Raw genomic sequence first — 20492 nt, 5'->3', positions numbered from 1 at the left:
GATATTATTAACCGTCTGTCTGACAGGCCCTCAGTCTCAGAAAAACATGAACTTCCTCTGCATGTCTGCTTGCGGGGGAACACAGTGGGTGAAATTGTTTTCTCCCACGAAGCAGCGTTTCGCCGCAGAGATTCCAAGAATACAGACGGAAAGCAACAAGCCGTGATCACCGCATCCATTTGGCAACATTCTTCAAATCAGTGCCTCACAAAGTGGGTTCTGAGGGCCCCCAGCAGCTCCTGAAAGGTGCCCTGGGAGGATAATAAAGTGTGTTATCCTCCCAGCTGTGTGGTTTTTCCACTAAATCATATCCAACGACATGATTCCTCTCAGGCGGAGGGAGGAGGGGGGAAGCGGTTCTGTTGGGAAGTCTTAGCCCAGATCACGGATGACGTCCCCTCGCCCCATGCCCCATTTCATCACGGTGGAAATCATGTTCGAGCTCATTTCCATCCCTTTTTTTTCCCCAAATTGCCTCTTCTGTCGGGGTCACGGGAGGCGCCGGTGTGTTTCTCATTTCATCCTAAATAAAACACAGAGGTACCGCCTCCCACTGTGGGTTCTGGAAGTGTTTCTACCCCTCATTACCTCGGCGTGGTTCTAAATTCAGCCGGTATGAAAGTTTAACAAGCCCAGAATATCACATGAGGACGAGAACTGGTTCACGAAAACTAGCGCCGGCTCTAAATGATGGACAGGAAAAGCAGGTGGAAATGTGTTGTCGTTGTGAGTTTGTGTTTCGCTGCTTCATAATGAAAACATGAAGCAGAACTTAGCGGCGCCCTCAGGAGCAGCGCTGCCCAGCTCGGCACCGACTCGGCCAACTTATAGCTACGCTGCAGCACAGGCTGTTGTTATTTATCCTCCCGTTGAAAATGGGAGGAACCGGTGCTGGAAACACACCAACACAAAGTTTACCTGAAGTTTATTATTTATTCCGGGTTAAACTTGGATTCACCCGACAGACGATGCAGGCGAACAAACCCAAAATGTTGCACTGGTTCCACAAACAAAAACATAAATCTGATTAAAAAACAATTTATAGATATTGATAAGAAGATCTCTGATGGATTCCATTTAACAGACTGAACTTAAAGTTTGTGTTAAAGTTTTGTTTTTATAGTTTATCTTCCTAGTTGTTTAATCCAACAGTTAACCGGTTTATCTCAGCTTGAGCTACACCTTGGTACAACAGCATTTAGTAAAACTGGACACGCTTGTTGTTTAAGCAGAACGTCAGACCAGTTTACATTCAGTTGTGAAACCAAATGAGCCTTCAGAGTCCAGTTCTAACCGGTTTCTCTCCCTACATTCATCCATCAATCTACCATCTGCACGTCTGACTGACAAAAGCCCGACAGTCTGAAGGGAAACACTCTGAAACTCTACAGCTGCACAGTCCAAAGTTATTAACGGCACCAGTAGCATCACACTTTGGTCATTGTTTGAATTATGACAACTGTAAAGCTTCTCCAGTGAAATGAAAAATAAATCTACTGGGGCTGAAACCCAGACAGTCCCTTGTTTAGATTCTGATTATGTGACATTCGCCGACCAATAGGGGGCATTAAAGTGTACAGGTGATCTGCCCAGAGACCAGGAAGTCCCATGTGTAGGTCTTTGTCTGAGGAATGAGGGTCCAAATTTGAAAAAATTCATCAATCCCTCCATAACTCCTCATGATTGGTCTGAAGTGACCCCATCTTTCCAAAGGCTTAGCCCCGCCCACTTCAAACCAATTGCAAAAGCAAGGACAGGTAAAGGTGCTGCTGGACAAAATAGGTTCTCTGGGCCTTTTAAGTCACGTTAATCACTTTATTATACAAACGAGGAATCATTTAGGTGTCACGTGAAAGAGATCCGGTGAAGAACCAGCAGCTCTTTTTAGCTTTATGGAGCATTGTAGCATCAAAGCTAATGGCTAGCTGGTAGACTTGACGGAGCATTTTGCATTTCAGGAGCTGGTCGAGACCAAAACAAAGCTACAAAGACAACTGGGCTGTCATTGGTCATGTCAACAGAGACTCCAAATGAATGCTCATATTGATGGCTATAAATACGCAGCTGTTGGTGTTATTCAGCAGATGAGCTAAAGGAAGATAACATGATAAAGAATAGAATATAGAATAGAAATGCTTTATTGATCCCCAAGATGACATTCTATACTATAAATTAAAATACAGTATTATGTGTTCCAGCTTGTCCCACTGTCCTCCTAGTCCACCAACCATCACCGCTTTAGTTTGTTAATCAGCAGCAGCGGTGGGTTTGTTCGGTCATTTAATCAGATTTTATGTAAAATTCTTTATTAATAGTCAAGACAAATTCCCAGCCTTGTGTCCAAATGTGTGTTTTTATTCTCTACGAATAACAAATCAGGTGTTGCCTTGTGTGCAGAACCTAAATAGAAGAACAAAGAAATGTGTTTTACTCCATTTTTTAATTTCCAGAATCGTTGTGCTGTCTGGCTCGACTACCTTTTCACAGAGGAATGAGTCAAACAAACAAGGCTACTAAGAGGTAGCCAACAGACGCCTTTGGCTGCCTCCGTGAGTCATGTTGGACATCAGAGGGACCCTCTGAGAGACGCCCGTGGACAAACGCCCACACAGCAATCCGATTAGGCCGTCCAACGATGGCGTCGCGCGCATTGGCACGAAACGGCGGCTTTGCTGGCACAGCGCTCTGTGTGGACACGCTGAGATCTGAGATCAATTAATCATCACTGCAATTCTTTCACAGAAAAATAAATGAGACCGAATAAACCAAAACTGTCGCTTCCCAGCCCGAAGCCCGCGTCCCCGAAGACGGGCTAAGCAGAATGTTTCCTGGATGGAGCCATGCGGTCGTCTTTTTTGGACATGGAAGCTATTTCTGCAGCTGAATGTGAACACAGTCTTGCAATGCGACACTATTTATATGAGCTGCTTCATTTTCCTGCTTATTTAAATGTAGTTTCTTACTGTGGCTCATTATGGTTCAGCAGAATCTTACTGAATCAGAATCATTTGGTTTCTATGGTGAAGAATTTCTGAGACATTTCTCAGTAAAAAAAAAAAAAAAGAAAAGCTGTGGCTCCAGTGAAAACTACACACATGTAGAAACAGTCCACTTTTTTTCTCAAAGCACATTAAATTATGACTTTTTTCACCAAATAAGTTGCCGTCATGTCGGTGACACGTCAGAAGCAGACATCTCACATTGGATCTGATCTAATGTGAGTGAACAGACACCACCAGGGATGGGCTGCTGCCAAACGCTCGCTCACAGGAAATCCTTCAGTTTTGTCTGGTTTTGCTGTTTAATTCTGGAAGCTACTCACTTTGCAATGCAAACACAACTGAATCAAACCAAACTGGAACCATTTTTATTTGCTTATTCCTTTTTGGTAACATGACGAAACAAAAGGCTCACGTCCATGAAGCGCCGTGTACTCCAAAGAACCACCAACATGACACCAAACACACATTCCTACACCCATAAACACTGCAGGGGGCAGTTTCATCGAATTGTTGGTTCACGATTCAGAAACTTTGCAAGCAGGCGACTGCAGCATCTACAGCAATGCCAGAGGATGTAAATAACGCCTGAAGTGGTGGAAAACATATTTAATTTATCTGTTAGAAGCTTATTCTATAACAGATAACACAGCGCTAATGTTTTGGATTTTGGTTCAAGTCCTGAAGAACGACCTTTAAATGGAGGGAAACGTTCATAAATGCTGTTCTGTTGTGAATTTTCTGAACTGTTCGTCTCAGAACCAGGAAGCTCCGGTTTCGCCATCGATCCTGTCCTTCGTGGAGTTGAACTGGTGGCAGGCGACGCTGGGAGTAATTATCTGAGCTGGTGGACTCCATCTGGCGCCGCTTCTGGTTCCTGACGTCCAGTCTCTTTGATTGCAATGTCATTTTTCTTAGGTTTACTTTTGCAGTTTTTGCACCTTCCTCCCTGTGCAGGTCTTGCTAGCCTAGCATTAGCATTAGCAGAAAAGAGTTTCTGTCGTGAAACAAAACATCATCAACTCGTTTTTTTTCCCCTCATAGCTTGTTGCTGACGATTAAAACCAGTGATGTTCAGTTTAACTTTTCAACATAAACTGAGACCAGATCTCAATCTGTGGACCAAAGTGTGGATCCTGCTGCTATTTGGTCGCCTCAGCTGGTCCATAAAGTCAAAGAAAAGAACGTTCTGCTGCAGACAGCGTGTGAAAGGAGATGATTCAAGCCAGAAGTGTGAGAACTTAAGCCGGCCCAGTTTAACCCCTGAATGGAGTCACTGCTGCAGGTCACAGAATCTCAGATAGACGTCGTCCTTCATTCATCAAAAACGCCACAAATTCCTACATTAGCATGATGGACGGCAGATTAATCAGAGCATTGCGGTGCCTTTCTTTGTTATGATTCCCTTGAAAGAAGCCTAAAGAATTCTAAAAACTCAGCACCTGTTCCTAATTCTGAACCACATCCTCGCAGCGTCGTGTTCCTGTGACAAACAGGCAGATTAATCTAATTTGGAATCACTTCCTCTTCCCTGTCAGACATCCAGAACTACCCACATGCCGAGCTCAGAGACCCGAATACGTTTTGTAAGTCAAACCTGAGCAGGTGGAACATCTTGTACCGAGCGTCTGAACGCACAGCCAGAAAAATCCTGGATTCTCTTTTGTTTGTTTTTCCTCCTCTCGCTGCGTTTCTTTTGTATGAACTCACTCACACACAATGCATACGTTCTCTAAATCAGCTGGAGCTCTTCTGGTCTCGTATGTGGACCCGGCGGTACTCGTGTTCCAGGTGAAATCTCTTCGGCCTCCTTCCCGTTTCACCCCGACCGCCCGCCTCGCAGGCGGCATCAAAGAATCAAAAAAAGGAGGAAGAGAAATCAAAGGCAGGAGCAGATCAGAGAAAGGTTAAAAATCCTTTAAGCAACACAATCTGACCCGCGAGCGAGGTGAGGCGGGCAGGGACGACAGGCAGGAGGAGGAAGAAGAGAGGGAATATGGAAACAGACGGTCCGACCGAGAAGAGAGGCGGCGAGGAGGTGAGCTGGAAGAGATGTGAAGACAGAAGGAAGTGGACGGAGAGGAAGAAACTGGGCGATAAGATCACTGAGCTACAACTAATGTCGGCTTTTATAGTTCAGCGTCTTCCCTGAACCTGAACCTGCCGCGATGTCTCTGCTTTACTAGAGGAAAAAATAAAAGTTTTCTGGCACTTGAACATTCTTGGTATAATCTAGGATTTAACAAAAAGGTCCAATATGAAAGTCTTTGTTTGGAATCTGTTTAAATTTAATGACACTCTAATCCAGCCTTGTGCAGATTTATTTTTGGATCACAGGATCTCCAAATCCTCCTTGAAAGTTCTCAACAACACCTACTGAAGGTTTGATCCAGATGAAGCAGAGACTGGATTATGTGATCTAATCTGGAACCCTTTCATCCTTTTGAACAACCTGTTTTCAAGGTTAGAGCAACAATCCCATTAGATTATTCCTGAACAACCAGAAACAGGGACTTTATGGGTCTCCTTCAGCCTCAACCTGGACAAAACCTGCCACCGAAACGACCAACCATCCAGCTTCACCACCAACATCTCAGCCTGGTGTGTTCTGCCGGTGGGAGCTAATGTAGCTTCAAGCTTCCTGCCTTAATCAGACATGACGAGCAGACCACAGAGATTTGATAAGCTCGCTTCTCTCTAACTACACATCCCGAGAATTTTTCATTTTTAAACTCGTCACTTGACTCGGCATCAGTTGAGTCTGAGGACATCACCTGAGAACCGTAATCAGACGTAGCACAGCTCCCTCTGGAGCCACAAAAGGCTTCATGTTCCTCATCCTGTAGATCTCTGAACGCCTCCGTCACAGTCTTTGCATGTGTGTGTGATCCTCTGCAGAAATGCTTCAATCTTTCCATTTTCCAGCAGGCGTCCTACAAACATGCACACTTTTAAACAGAGACGGAAACATCTTCGCCTGTGGGCAAAGCCGGTTGACAAGCCGGGATGTGCCGGTGCTCCCCTCGCATGTATAACCTTTCAGAGTCAGGATGAAGCGGTGACAGCGACTCGGCTTGTTGGGGAATACAAATCGCTGCCGTCTTCCCTCCAAAGCCACGCTCTCCCCTCAGGACGGCGACTCCGGCAATAAACAATTAAAGTTTGATCACGTTCGCTGGAAGCTCGACTGTCGTAACGAGCAGAGAGCAGCGAGGAGGCACTTCTGTAGCTCAGAGGTTTCACATCACAGCCCGACACCAGCAGGTTGGACACCAGAGCCCAGGTGATCCTGGGATGTCGTGTTTGACCTCTGAATCCCAGCAGCACCGTCACTGCCTCCCCTCCACCGTAAACACACTTTCACATGTATGTTTGGATGCACTGTGACCCTTATGTTGAGTTTGAAGCTGTTTTGTTTTGTTTGTGATCACTAATACACATATTTAGTGAACTTTAATTAGCATTAAACATAATTAGTAATGGATCATAGCAATGCAAATGTGGCAAAAAGTATGAGTAGTTCATCACTTCTGCAGCTTAGATATCCAATAAGCAAAGGCATTGTTGAAGGTTTGTTGGGAAATACAATATAATCTTCAATTATGGTAGTTTTTTCTGCTAGTTGCTGCAGATAAATGAGGTTTTTCTATTTTTATCTATCAGTCTGAGTCATGGTTTCAAACACAAAGGCTCAAGCGCAGACAAATGACACGACCACCAAACACTTGAAAATCAATGAGAAGATTTATTCACAAATACTAATTGTGGAACCCAGTAACAAACAAAGCAGCAATCTAAACTATTACCAACAAATACTTACTATAAGGAATTTATCAAAACATCCTCTAGAGGATGACGCACTATGAATACAAATTACAAACAAATTTACCACAAAGGATACAAACCTAATATTAACGCTACTGACTGAGTAGGCGAGAGACTGGTTAGTTAAACCACAATGCTAAATGCTAGGCAGGGGGAGCCAGAGGAGACGGAGATGAACCAGATGACTTCAGCAGAGGGACACGGAGGTTAAGGAAAGCTGGAGCCAGTAGAATCCAACAGTGAGGAGCAGGGGATGAATGGTGGATCTCAGTATGCAGCGAGCATGGTGAAAACTGGAGCGCAGGAGAGTAGAGTTAGAAGCAGAATCAAAAAAACGAGCAGAGTGTACGGACAAGCACAAGACTAACGTGGATTCACAACAATCCGGCATCGACTTGTGGCTTACTGGCGTCTTAAATACTGCATGACGGTCTGTAGGGTGAGTGGTAAGCCACGCCTCGCCACAGCTGGAGCAATCAGCTGATTGTAACTACGAACACCTGCTCACCTGTCCCTCTGGCTTGTTGCACCGGAAAGTAGGGGCAATACAAAGGTGCTCCACTAGACGGAGCCAAAGGCAGAGGTCATGTCAGTCAGCTGAGGCACTTTGGATGTTTAGATTTCCATCATACATGGAATCCCACCAGGGCAGTATCTGATTGGTCCCAGTTTTATTCTGTAGCATGACAACAAACCCAAACATCCAACCAGAGTCATAAAAAAAAACAATCTTTAGCCACAAGGAGTCCCTAATCGTCTCACACAGCGACCGTAATTCCTGGACTATAAGCTGCTACTTTTTCCACACGCTGTGAACGTTGCAGCTTAAACAATGATGCGGCTAATATATGGATTTCTACGATTTTTACGAATTTGCCTCGAGACCAAAGTGACATTGAGAGCAACAACGAAAGAGAGACTGAGGAAGTGTAGGACCAAGTCATTCTGAGGCTGTTCAACTCCGACACTGAAGATTTTAGTGGTTTTAGTGCAGGAGGAAGATGAAGATAGCGATCAATAACGTTTCCTGGTCGGCTGCGGTAGTTTTTATTTTCTTAACCAGTCGTGCTACAGGAACTGCTCGGATAAAAAGCATTTACGTCTTTTTAAAGTTAGTGGGTGCGGCTTATATTCAGGTTCAGCTCAATAGTCCGAAAATCAAGGTAAACATTGGCCCATACCGTGTGCGGTGCCAGACTGTAAGAACTGCTCAGGAACATCCTCCAAACTCCACAAATATCGACCTGATCGAGTGTCCATGGGATCCCCTGAAGCTCCACCCTGCAACCCACAGGACCCACTAAAAAACTCCCCGAGGGTCCGATACCAACACCTCAACTGCTCACAGCTGTTTGAGCAGCATTAGAGGGACTTTGTAAGGTTTTAACAATGTGAGGATGGCAGCTGCAAACTGAAGGATGGCATCCAAATTTTGGCAAAGTTTTGTCTTTCATTGGCTTTAAAACAGCACTGGGTGACACAGGTTCCTCCTGACCCACAACCAGTACAACAAACACTGAAACTTATGGGCACCAGTCTCAACCACTACCATCCACTACAACAGAAATGATCAATATTCATAACATGTACAATAACTTAAACATACCTCCACACCATTCTTCCAAAGACTATATGGACAACCACCCAAACTAGTGAATCCCACTTAACACAGCAACAATGGACCAAAACTTATTCTCAGTCCTCCCCCTGTCCTCGGTCCACTTGGTTTGCTCCAGTGAGGCTGATAGACACCACCAGGTCCTTGGTAACATTATGATGGGCCTCCATGCTCCGTTGAAACACCTCAGAAAGACATCAGGAGCAAGAAAACATGGCCGACAAAACTCAACACACTAAACAAACAACATTAAACAGACTGGACTTAACTCAATTAATTAGTATCTGAGTAGATTTGGGGATGTTTGTGTCTGAACATGTGAATCTGTTTAGCCTGCAGCTGCTCTCACAGACCTACACAGTGTTAGACAGATGGTTTTGTAGAGTTGGTTTAGAGATAACACCCATAAACCTTCAAGACGTTATATCTCTACTGTTCCATTTCAGGAGTTAGTCTTGTCACGCTGACTTTCTACCACGTCTGAGGTTTCCATCTGAGGTGAGGTTCTGTTGTGTCTGACCTATTTCCTGGGAATTAGCTTATTTAGCTTCTTTAGCAAGCTTAGTAAAGACTACAGTGGTCATCTAAGTGCCCCCAGGACAAGTATCCCAATGACCTGATCAACATCTCTCAACAGAAGAACATAAACACCACAGTGAGTCGTTTACTGTCCTCCATCACGGAGGGGAACGTCATCAACACTTCAGTTTTAAGAACATACACCACAATCATTAAACATTTTTATGTGAGCCGCATAAAAAAAAAAATCCATCTTTTCTCATGGGGTGTGCTTCAAAAGTTATTTAATGGTTCCTCTAACTTTGGGCGACCACGGCTGGGTGGAGCCGTAACGCTGTGAGAGCCTTGGCTGCAAAGCCGCCTCTCATCTGTCATTCTGATTTCCAAACTGCAGCCAGGCTGTTTAAAAAAATCTACAGTCTGAGAGGGCCGCGTAATGGGACACATTCTTGCTTATTACTGGAAGCATTGGAGCGCGAGCACAATTGGCCTTACAGTAAACACACTGGCAATCGATGGAGATGTGTTTCATGAATGGGAAGAGGAACAACGGGGCCTCAGACGGATCATCCCTCTCGACACAAATGCAATTTTCTCTCTAATGCTCCGGCGCAGGAGGACATATGCAGCATTTGCGAGCTCACAGAGAGCGTTTGGGCGGCTGCCCGGGAAGGGCTCGCCACCGCCGACGACGTCGGGAAAGAGGGTCGAGAGCCAAAGAATGGGAGAAGGACTTCAAATCTGAATCAACAGGAGTGGGCCAATTGAAGCTCTGAATGAGTCGCTTTTCCATCCACGAGGGAAATACGGCGCTGGCTGGTTGACGATGTAATCCTTATCCCCGGAAGACGGAGAAGAAGGCGCGAAGCAAAGATGGAGGGGAGACGGCAAGACGGGCTCAGGCAAAGGAGGACAGATGAAAGAGATTGGAAGAGGAAAAGAGCAGTTCGAAGGGAAAGAGAGATGATAGAGGGAGACGGCAGGCAGCGTAAAATACAATATGAATCTCCCAGAAGTAATTTAAATGTTTATCACCTTAATTAAAATTGTTTTTGAATTAATTGGAGGAAGGTTTAGCTCCGGCTTGGCCACCATGAATGATTACACTTTGTATAATTACAGTGGCCGCCCAGACTGAGTGTGTGTGTGTGTGTGTGTGTGTGTGTGTGTGTGTGTGTGCGCACATGTGACTGGAAATTTCACGTTTGTGAGTTCATGTTTGAGAACGTGAGCTATAATAGTCCATAGCAGTGGTAATGAGGAGCCAGTCATTGATTACCTGAGGCTGTGAATGTCATCCACTCACCGCTCACAACATTCGTCAAAGGCTAACAAGCAGGACAGAGGCTCATGCGTGGTGTCTGGGATCATTCACATGCAGGACGCACACTTTTTACTTTGCACCATCGTCTCCTTTCTCCTCCTGCAGGTATCGCATTTACATTTTTCCTTCTTTCAGAAGCCGATGATGTTTCTGGCTGAGGTCTCGTGACACCGACGCTGAGCCAGATCAATTTAAAATGCATTTTAAAACACGAGCAAGGACGACGTACAGGTCTGGACGTTGAAGCCCAAGGACTCCGCTGAGGAGATCCGGGATTTGAATCCTCAGATGTAGAAACTGACAACCAAGTGCAGGAAGTCCAGCCATGAACCAAACATCTCAGTATAACACGCTTCTCATGGTTGGTGTTTTTGAGTCTTGAGACCAGTTTGGTAGATTGAACGAAGCTCTCTGGGATGTAAAAGACAAGAATAAGATGGTGCTCATACTGTTTAGTCAGGACACTGGAGAGCGGGATGTCTGTGAAGATTCTCAGTCATCCAGGTCCTGGTTGTTCTGGCAGATTAATCTTAGCAACTGGACTTGCTGGAGTTCCCTGAAGACGTTTCATCCAAGAGGCTTCATCAGTTCTGACTGACTGGTTGGGAGTTCCAGACACTGGAATGGATAATGGAATGGCTCCTTAAGGATATCAGTATCTGGAACTCCCAACCAGTCAGTCAGAACTGATGAAGCCGCTTGGATGAAACGTCTTCAAGGAACTCAAGCGAGTCCAGTTGCTGCGATTAATCTACCAGAACAACTGCAGAGCGGTAATTCTCATCATTGTATTCAGGTATGTCAGTGTGCTAACTGACCCCTCACATAAAAGGCACGGTGATGGGTGTCATGATTGATGACCAACTTCCTACCATGTTAAACTAAGCAAGAAACAACAAAAAAAAAAGTCCTTAAATAAAAATCAAATGCACCTGAACCGTCCAATCTGACGTAGCAGCATCACAACGCTGCAAAGGCTGCAACATCTTCTCCTGATGACTGATTCATTCCAGCTCCAGGCGTCTGTGTTTGACCAGAACCAATGACTCCCGCGTCGAGGACTCCGAGTTCCCTCCTCGCCGACTTGTTTTCATTTCTCGAGCGCTGGAACACCTACACTTTTGATTCCTCACCACTTCTCAGTTTAATTATCTGGCAGGTAATGAGTATTCTATAGAAAATAGGGCTTCTCATTCAAAGTGGGAGCGCTACCTCAAGGGCTATTTTCTTTACCGCATACTTTCCTCAATAATATAAAGTTTCGAGAAGCTAAATTAGCAGGTGTGGGGAAAGCTGCTCGGGCAGGCTGATCTGACCCACACCTGCACAAAAGGAAAGTTATATAAACATGCTTAATAATTACAGAGAGAGAAAAAAAAAACATGGGGGGATGTAGCAGAGCGCCGGCGGGTTAGCGGAGCATAATTCATTCAAGTTATTTCACAAACTGAAACTGTTTCATTTCCATAATGTGTGCGCGCTGCCCGTCTTCCTCCAGATTATACCTTCCACTGCGATACTTTGTCTCTGCAGCACTTTCCTCCTCGGTGCTCCACTTTCACTCTGTTTGACTCCGTCGCTCTCACTTTGTCCTCAGAAATCAATTTCACCAAAAAAAAAAAAAAAGTCTTTCTGCTAAAAAGGCAGAAGAACAGGTTTTACAGACGCGAGCAGAGTGCTGTTGTCACAGTCGTAACCTCCGGCCCTCCGTGACCCACTTCCAGCGAAGAACAGAACTCTAATAGGAGAACATCCCTCTCTGTCTCCGTCTGTCTTCTCTCTGCAGCGTGTCGTCGGACTCGTCGTCTGATTGTTGGTCTCTTCAGCATCGTGTTGGCGTGTTAGCTTGTGTCACAATCAGCACTGGTTGGACTGAAAATGACAAAACTTTAGACGATAGCTGGCTGGTGTTTGGTATCAGCATGTATACTGCTTAAAAAAAAAACTAATAGGGGAACACTTAGTGAACACAGCATAACATCAATTCAACTAAACTTCTGGAACATCAATCCATCTTGTTATGAAGCTCCAGTGCCTGTTAATCCCCCCCTCAGCTAATCGTTTTGTTTTCCAATCATTGACGTACACAGTGTAATTTATTGAGAACAAAATGATGTAAGAATGAAGCGTTCCCTGACAGTTTTAAAACAGCATATTTGGTTCTTTCAGTTGCAACAATTCCTTTAGAATAGATGCTTTTGTCGGAGTCAATTATTGACCAGATTTTGTGACGATGAGCCGAAGCGGTCAGAACAGAACAGTCAGAAAACTAGAGTTCACGTCCCACCATGGATGACTGACAGAGTTAAGTTCTGTTTTCTGGATTGTAGAAGCTGATAATGTAATAAAAGTCCTGAACCGATAACATAATATCTTTATTATTATAATTATTATTAAGGGCTGCAGGTGACTCAGTGGTTAGCACCATTGCCTCGCAGCTAGAAGGTCGCCGGTTCGCGTCCCGGTGAGGACACCCGGGATCTTTCTGCGTGGAGTCTCCATGTTCTCCCCGTGCAGCGTGGGTTCTCTCCGGGTTCTCCGGCTTCCTCCCACAGTCCAGAAACATGCTGAGGTTAATTGGTGATTGTAAATTGTCCGTAGGTGTGAATGTGAGTGTGCTTGGTTGTCTGTCTCTAAGTGTAGCCCTGTGATAGACTGGTTACCTGTCCAGGTGAACCTGCCTTCACCCTGAGTCAGCTGGGATAGACTCCAGCCCCCCATGACCCTAGTGAGGATGAAGGTGTAGAGATGATGGATGGATGGTTCAGGACTTTTTTTTACGTTGTTGGCCGTTGTTACATTTTAAAAATGGCAAATTTATTACCTTATTGGCTTCTACATGGATTTAATTTTAGTTTTTCACTCGGATGTTGGTTAAGTTTGGGCAGAAGAACTATGTGGTTGGGTTTAGGAAACATCATTTCTACATGGTAGAAGCTCGGATAAGGTTCGGCACCAAATGACTTGGTTTGGGTTAAAATCCGACTCTTTCACTACACGTTTGAAGCTTCTCCTCCCAACAGTGAAGCAGTAAAATAAATGGCAAAGATGCTTCATTTAGAAACATATCTGTACGTAATAAAAAAATGCATCTGACGGACAATACTGTTGTTTATTGAGTAGCGATGATGTGAAGATGATGAAGAAATTCTCCGCTGATGCCGTCTTGCTGGTTTACAAACATTTATTGGAACAAGCCAAAAAGAATCACCGTCCAGACCGACCTTAACCACCGCGTATATACAGGGGAGTTGTTTACATGAGCGATGGACTCATGTGTTCTGTCCTAATGGGAGTCACATGCTCCAGATGACGTGACGACCCTCTTGATAGGTTTTATCCTGAATACTCTACTTATACATCTGAAAGGCCCGTAGATCCAAGACCCAGACAGAACCTTGTGACCTGGGGACTCTGATCATAAACGATGACGTGGAACATCAGATACCACAATACGCCTCCATTAATAACGCTGCTTAGTTGTTTAGTTTCTTGGAGACTGGGTTGGTACATGTGGTCAGATTTCACAGAAAATAAAGCTCTGCAATAAGGTCCTCACAATCTGTAGAGGTCATTCTGTTTTTGTTTTCTCACATGAAATATTGCTGGAATGTTCCTCCCCAAGCTACACATTTCCAAACTTGCAAATGGAAGACAGCTAAAGAAACTTGTATGTCTGAATGTATGATAGATTTTGAGAATAATATTTGGATTTTTTTTTTCTTTTTCATTCCCAATCTGCCTCTCAACAGGAGGTGCAATCTGCTTTCCTGACACTCTGCTTCACACAAGCCTCTGCAACCTGCAGTTACCCATAATACCCTTATCTGATTGGACCTGAAGAGACAAATTATGCATTTTCTAAAAAAGCATAATCCCAGCCACAGAATTTCACCTCGGCAGCAAGCTGTGTCGCTGGTTCTTCGCCGCTGCCTGCGCGACGCTCTGCAGGCTGCCGGTTTGGAGTTCTGGCACCTTTCTGATTCCAGTTCAAGCTCTGATTTGACATGAGACCTTGTGACACCAAGTCAAGTAAAAATGAATAACAGGGAAAGACAGACAGCGCGTCACACAGAGGAAAGACAGGAAAACCATCAGAGTGCAGCTTCATGCCTCCGTCGCACAAATGTGGCTCGCTCTGCAGAACGACTACAAAATGCCTGAGAGAACATTCGGAGTAAGCATCAGTCAAACCATTAGCTTGTCACAACAGTAAGAGTTTTTAGACAGAGAAATGACTCGGTCGTGTTCTGCTCTAGCAGAGACCGCTGAGACCGAATAAACACCGAGAAAATAAAGGCGGCGAGTCCGAGTCACAGCTCAGAACTCAGTGACCCTGGAAAAGCCCCAAACCGGCGACAACACAGTCCAGATGCACTCGTACTCCTTCAGACGGACGTGGAAAGAAATCTCCAAACCAGCGCTGATGAAAGTGTTGGGACTTACTGGACATGAACATACTGTACTGGGTAACAAGTGGACTATTTCTAAATTGACAAGTGTTTCCTCTTGTGCAACCAAAGTGACTCCAGCTGTGATCAGTGACACACAGGTTAGTCCAACTGTATGAACATGGTGCTAAAATAAGCTGCGACGACTAGAACCTCCTCAGTGTTGGACCAATGGGCGGCGTCTATCTGCATCATGGCATCATGGAAGAACTGAACTATCTTACTCTGAGACTTCACAAAGATGGAAAAGAATACAAGAAAATTGGTAAAAAATCAGCTGCAGCAGTAATCAGGAGGTCTAGAAGGAGCCATAGCAACACTAATCAGGACCACAGGGGTCATATTCATAAAACAAAACCATGGACAATGTGCTGCTTGTACCTTTAAAACCAGACAGGCAAGTGTTTAAGACTTGGCTCAGGGGTTGTCAATGGAAATCAGAGTCAGTGTGAAGCTCAGAGAGTAGACAGGACTCTTCAGAACATCAGCTGAAATGAACAGTGTCCAAGAACTTTACCCTTGCTATCTCTTTGGTGCAAAATTGCAAGATGAAAGAAGAGAATGAAAGAAACCTGATAATTAGAGAACATTCTCTGGTCAGATGAAGATAAATGTGTTGGGCTCAGATGGAGTCCAGCATGTCTGGTGTGAACCCGACCAGGACCACCACAGTGGATGCTTCGTCCTGACAGTGAAGCACGGAGGTGGCAGCATTGTACATGTACTGGACTTTACTTGCTTCCTAATAAAAATATTTGAAGAGAAATAAAGGCAGACATGCAAAGTATTGAGACAAAACAATAAGATCTCAGTACTGGAAGGTGTTCTGATTTGGTTGTGGGGTCTGTGTTCTTAATGCTGTTGAACTTTGAAATAATGCAGCTACTGTAAAACCATGCAGTTCTGAATCATACTTTGGCTTCTACATTATACAGTCTGTAAGGATGGTAAAATATGAGCAACCTTTAGTCAAGTTCAGTCGGACAACACCTCCTATTATGACCTCAATACCAAATGTAAAGTAGAATCATCACATTTTTGACTTGAGTGATGAATCTTCCTAAGAGTACACTTTGTGGCAGAACTGTTGGATGATACCAGAGTCGATACCTTGATCTGAATTTAAAGACAAAAGTATGAATATGGCAAGAAAAAGTGAACACTTAGCCGCAGCATGAGGCAACCTGAGCTGCTTTCTTCAATGTCAGATGTTTTAAATATTTCATCGCGTCCTGAAAAGCTTCTGGCCGCAACACTGCAGTCAAAAAACACCACAAGACTGCATCATGTTTACCGAATGTAGTATTTTTATTTGTTATCCCAGTCATCTGTCATTTCCTTACCAACCTGCCCTCTGCCTGACTTCTACCTTAACAGCCAGTGTTCCAGCCGCCGTGTGTCTAAATGCTTTTAGACACACAAATCAGATCCAGCTACTTGAAGTCGGGCTGAAAGATCTGATTTGAAAAACAAATGGGCCTCGCCGGCTGTGCCTGTCTCCTTATCTTTCGCCTCCTCTCGGTGTCTCCTCTTCCTCGGCCGAGCAGCCTCCTGCAGGTCGGCGGCGTTCTGAAGCCGCCCCGTCTGACCCGACTCTGGATTCGCCGCCAGCTGGCTGGAATAAGACATCTTGGCTTCGGCTGCCGCGACTTAGATTATTAAAGAGAACTTACGGCCCGGTTCTGTCCATCTGGCTCATTTGAGAGAATGGATTACCTGGTATTATTCCTAACCCCTGCTGACACCTCAGCACTTCTAAACCTCCTCCCAAAGGAAAGGAAAGGAAAAAAAAAAAGGGATGATTTGATGGCGCCTGCGGCCCACAAGCATTAATGAGGACGATGAGTTTGGTGTAACTGGATCAAACCGTTTTCAGCTCCACAGAAGTGAAGCCGGGTTTTTAAGTTCTAGCCTCCAGTTTTGAGAATTTTTAGAGATCGACTCAAATTAATGAGAAAGGAGCTGAAACGTCTGAATAAAATGCTTCTGACAGTCCGGCTGACCTCCACGTGTTGGATGGAAATAAAGACGTGACAGAACAAATCATAAACATGCACCATTCTGAATATTTTTTATAATTTTTTCTTTCACATTTAACCAGATATCCCTCAGATAAATTATAAATCCAGGAGCTGTAGAACCTCTCAAACCCTTAAACCTTGTTCTGTCATCTCCTCCAGTCACCTTCACAACAATCACAACATTCTTATGTACATATTTGTCCGTCGGCGTGCGAGGAGGAAGGAGCCCGGTGATTTAATCGAGGTCCAGAAGTCGACTTGGTGCAGAACAATGCTGTCAGACGCTTCAAACCAAGCCTCCAGCCGCTCTCTGAGGTCACCTATAGGGTGTTTTCATGCAACCACAAGCCCAATATTAAACGTCTGAGATCCTGTGAAGGAGATTCTGATTGTTTATCTGGTACAGAACTTGTTTACATGTGGCCTCACGGCGTCAGCGTTTGGAAATACTCGAGTGATGAGAGTAAAACATCTCAATCTAAAGGAATTAATTGGGCAAAACAAAACCTCCCCAACAGTTGAGTATGTTGTTGATTGTGCATCATGTATGTCTGTCGTAGGACGATGTGTCTTCAGTAAAACAGCTGCTGACGTCTTCAAACAACATCTGGCGTCTGGCAGAAACAGTCAAACAGACATAAAGAAAAACATGAGCATGAAAACAGAGAACTAACCCGATGGTTTGATGCTTTAGTTGCAGCTGAATTCTCCTCGCCGGTAGATAACATGTGTACGTAACTGTTAAAGATTTTGTGTGTCGATCATTTAGGCCAGTCGATCACCAACAATCACACCAGACTAATGAGGCTGGCTCGGCCGCTACAGGAAGATTGATTCCAGAGACTCTAAAATTGACCTTAATGGGAACCTTCAGCAGGAACGTTGTGGGTTTGACGTGCATGCTGGGCGATCTGGTGTTTGTGAACTGGCTGTAAGCGTGAGCATGCATGACTGTATGTTTCTCTGTGATGGACTGACCTCTCACCCAAAGCCAGCTGAGGGAGGCCACGCCCCCCCGTGACCCTGTACAGGATAACACAGGTATAGCTCGTAGACGGACAGGTGATCCCGTCCTGTCAACACGGGGGCTCGGTGGACTTTCACCTGCCCTGGAGGCTGTGGATGGGAATAGCTGTCAACAACTTATTATATATTTACACATTCATGTTTGAGCCTGAAATCAACACATTCTGCAAAGGTCTCTTGCTGCTTGCGATGTCGATTTTAAAATCTCCTTTCCTGTCCTGTGTGGGGCGTCTATTCACAGACAGAGACTTCTACTGCAATAGCTGTAAATAAATGACACGTCGCAGTCACGATTAGCGCAACACGACAAACTTCTGTTGTTTGGTTCGACCATGAATGTCGCATTTCAGATTCAATCCTTTGTGAACTGCTGCTAGCTCCCAGTCTGTCCTGTTGGAAGTGTGACGGTTGTGAATTTAAATAAGCCAGTGTAGCGACGACGTGATCTCTCTGGAGAACCTGAGAGAACCCACACTGTACAGGGAGAACATGTAAACTCCACGCAGAAAGATCCTGGGCGTCCTAACCAACGAGCCACCTTGCAACCCCCAAAATGAACAGTACAGCAGAGATCTCATTTTCACAGACCAAGCTGTCCCGTCGTTTATTTCCTGGTTAGTCGGTAAGCGGTCCTGAAAAGCTACGAAACATCTGTCTCAGAAAGGCCAGTATCACCAGTTAATCTTTAACACCGGCAGGACGACGGGGTTTCACCGTCTGTGATCTGGTGGAGGGCGGTGGGCTGAACCGGGTTTTTATGGGAATGAGGTGGTTGTGAGCAGGTGAGCCGGTTCCTGCAGCTGTGTTCAACACCTGCAATTAAACAGGCTGAGTGCAGAAACTGGATGGACGGAGATGGAGAGGAAGGTTTAGCGAGAGGGAGGCAGTCGGACTGAAGGGTCATGAACCTGACTGCTTCAATCATGATGGTAACTCACCAAAAGTTACAGCAGATTGTAGTGACTGGACTTAGCTCCAGGTCCTTGTAAGATAGATAACAGAACAATGGAGAGTTTGTTATTTTCATCTATATGTAGAACTCTGAGATGAAGAAGCAACATTACAGAGGGGAAGACTTGTACTGGACGAGGACAGAAACAACGGTGCTCCAGGTTTAAATAATCAGCATTTGTCTGCTCCAACTTCAACCAATCAGTTCAGTGCTGAGATTTGAGAGAGAAAATGTACTCCAACATGTTCCTTAAAGAGTTCCTACAGGGTCTTGTGGTTGAAATGTAAAGGTTGGAGCTGCCGTGACATTTGCTGCAGGTGTCGATGCTCCCTTTAAGATATATGGACTTCCTGTGACGCCGTCTCACGTTCATTGGGTCGCTTTATGACCAAACAGCTGCAGAACTAACGACATCCACATCAACCTGCAGGTGTTCTTTGCATGTTGCATGGATTAGCAAATGCTAGCAGGCTTTACCCACTGCAGTGAACACGTTAGCCCTTACATCAGCATGCTAGCACCGACACCGTACCAATGTGAAGCAACCCTGAGCCCGTTAGCATCCTGACAGAGCTGCTAGCATTGCCTCTTTCTTTGGTCCTACTGGAAGCATGGAGCTGATTTAGGTGCCAATCCATTACAAATGGAGAAAATGAGCCAAACTCTTATTACATTAATCCTTTAAGGTGCTTTCTTTGTCGGAACACGGCGAGTCATCTTAACACTTTGCTTGTTAAGTCGTATTCACTCCTCTTGGTGTGGATCGTGACTAAAAGCTTCTTGAATCAGCGCAGAACGCCGACCGCTGGGACAAAATGTGTTTTCAAAGGGAGCTCCATTGTTTCTCCTGGTAACGGATGCCTTCGTTGAACTTAGGTGTTAAATTAAGGTGTCGTTTTCAAAAACTGTTATCGGAGTACGTCTGTCAGAGCATCTCCTTCTCCAGCTAATCAACACCACAAGACGTATACGTGGGTCAAATTCTACTAAAAACACATCTTCTTCTGTGACGAGCTCATTGGATATGAAGGTCTGCCCAGAGTCTGTCTCTTTCTAACTCATCCTCATGTCGTCACCCCGACAACAGAGCCGTCCATCCTCCGTACAAAGCAGTTAGCCGTCGTACGTTGTTTCACGCCTGCATTCGAGTGTTCGTGTCCCTGATGGTAACCCGCCCGGCGACATTCCTCGGCGCTGATAGAAAATGAGGAGATGCAGGATATTGCTCTGGTTAGGAGGACCGATTCCTGCTGCGATCCGGGCCGGTCTCGGCGGGTTTAAGCATGTCGGAGGCAGCGGCGACGCCATGGGGGGGTCTGGAAATGTGGATATGTTCATCACATCTGGCCCCATGTGACAATAAAGCAACACTGGCAATGAAACATAATGAAAAGCAAATACGGTGGCTGATGGACAATTTGGGAGGAAGTGATGAAGCAGGATATCGGAAAGACGTCCAGCGGCGGTCGTGACTGAAGAACACGGACTCATGGAACGACATTCAGACCACACAGGGCTCATGAGAGAAAAGTATTTCAACTTTCTAAGACAGAAATCCTGCACTGGCTTCCTCCTGATCCGGCCTCCATCTAATACAAATAAACAGGAATGAAAAATAATCAGACGAGCAGCTAATCAACACCTCACACAAAGAGAGCTCCTCTTTGTGTTTCCGATACAGCTGGACTAATAACGGTAGTTTACCGACACAGACGCAGACTCTGTTTCCATAATTAGGGATCAAATTAGTTCTGCTG

The sequence above is a fragment of the Stegastes partitus genome, unplaced genomic scaffold, assembly GCF_000690725.1.
Source record: "Stegastes partitus isolate 25-593 unplaced genomic scaffold, Stegastes_partitus-1.0.2 Scaffold1280, whole genome shotgun sequence".
NCBI lineage: Eukaryota > Metazoa > Chordata > Actinopteri > Pomacentridae > Stegastes > Stegastes partitus.
This window is presented reverse-complemented; position numbering follows the sequence as displayed.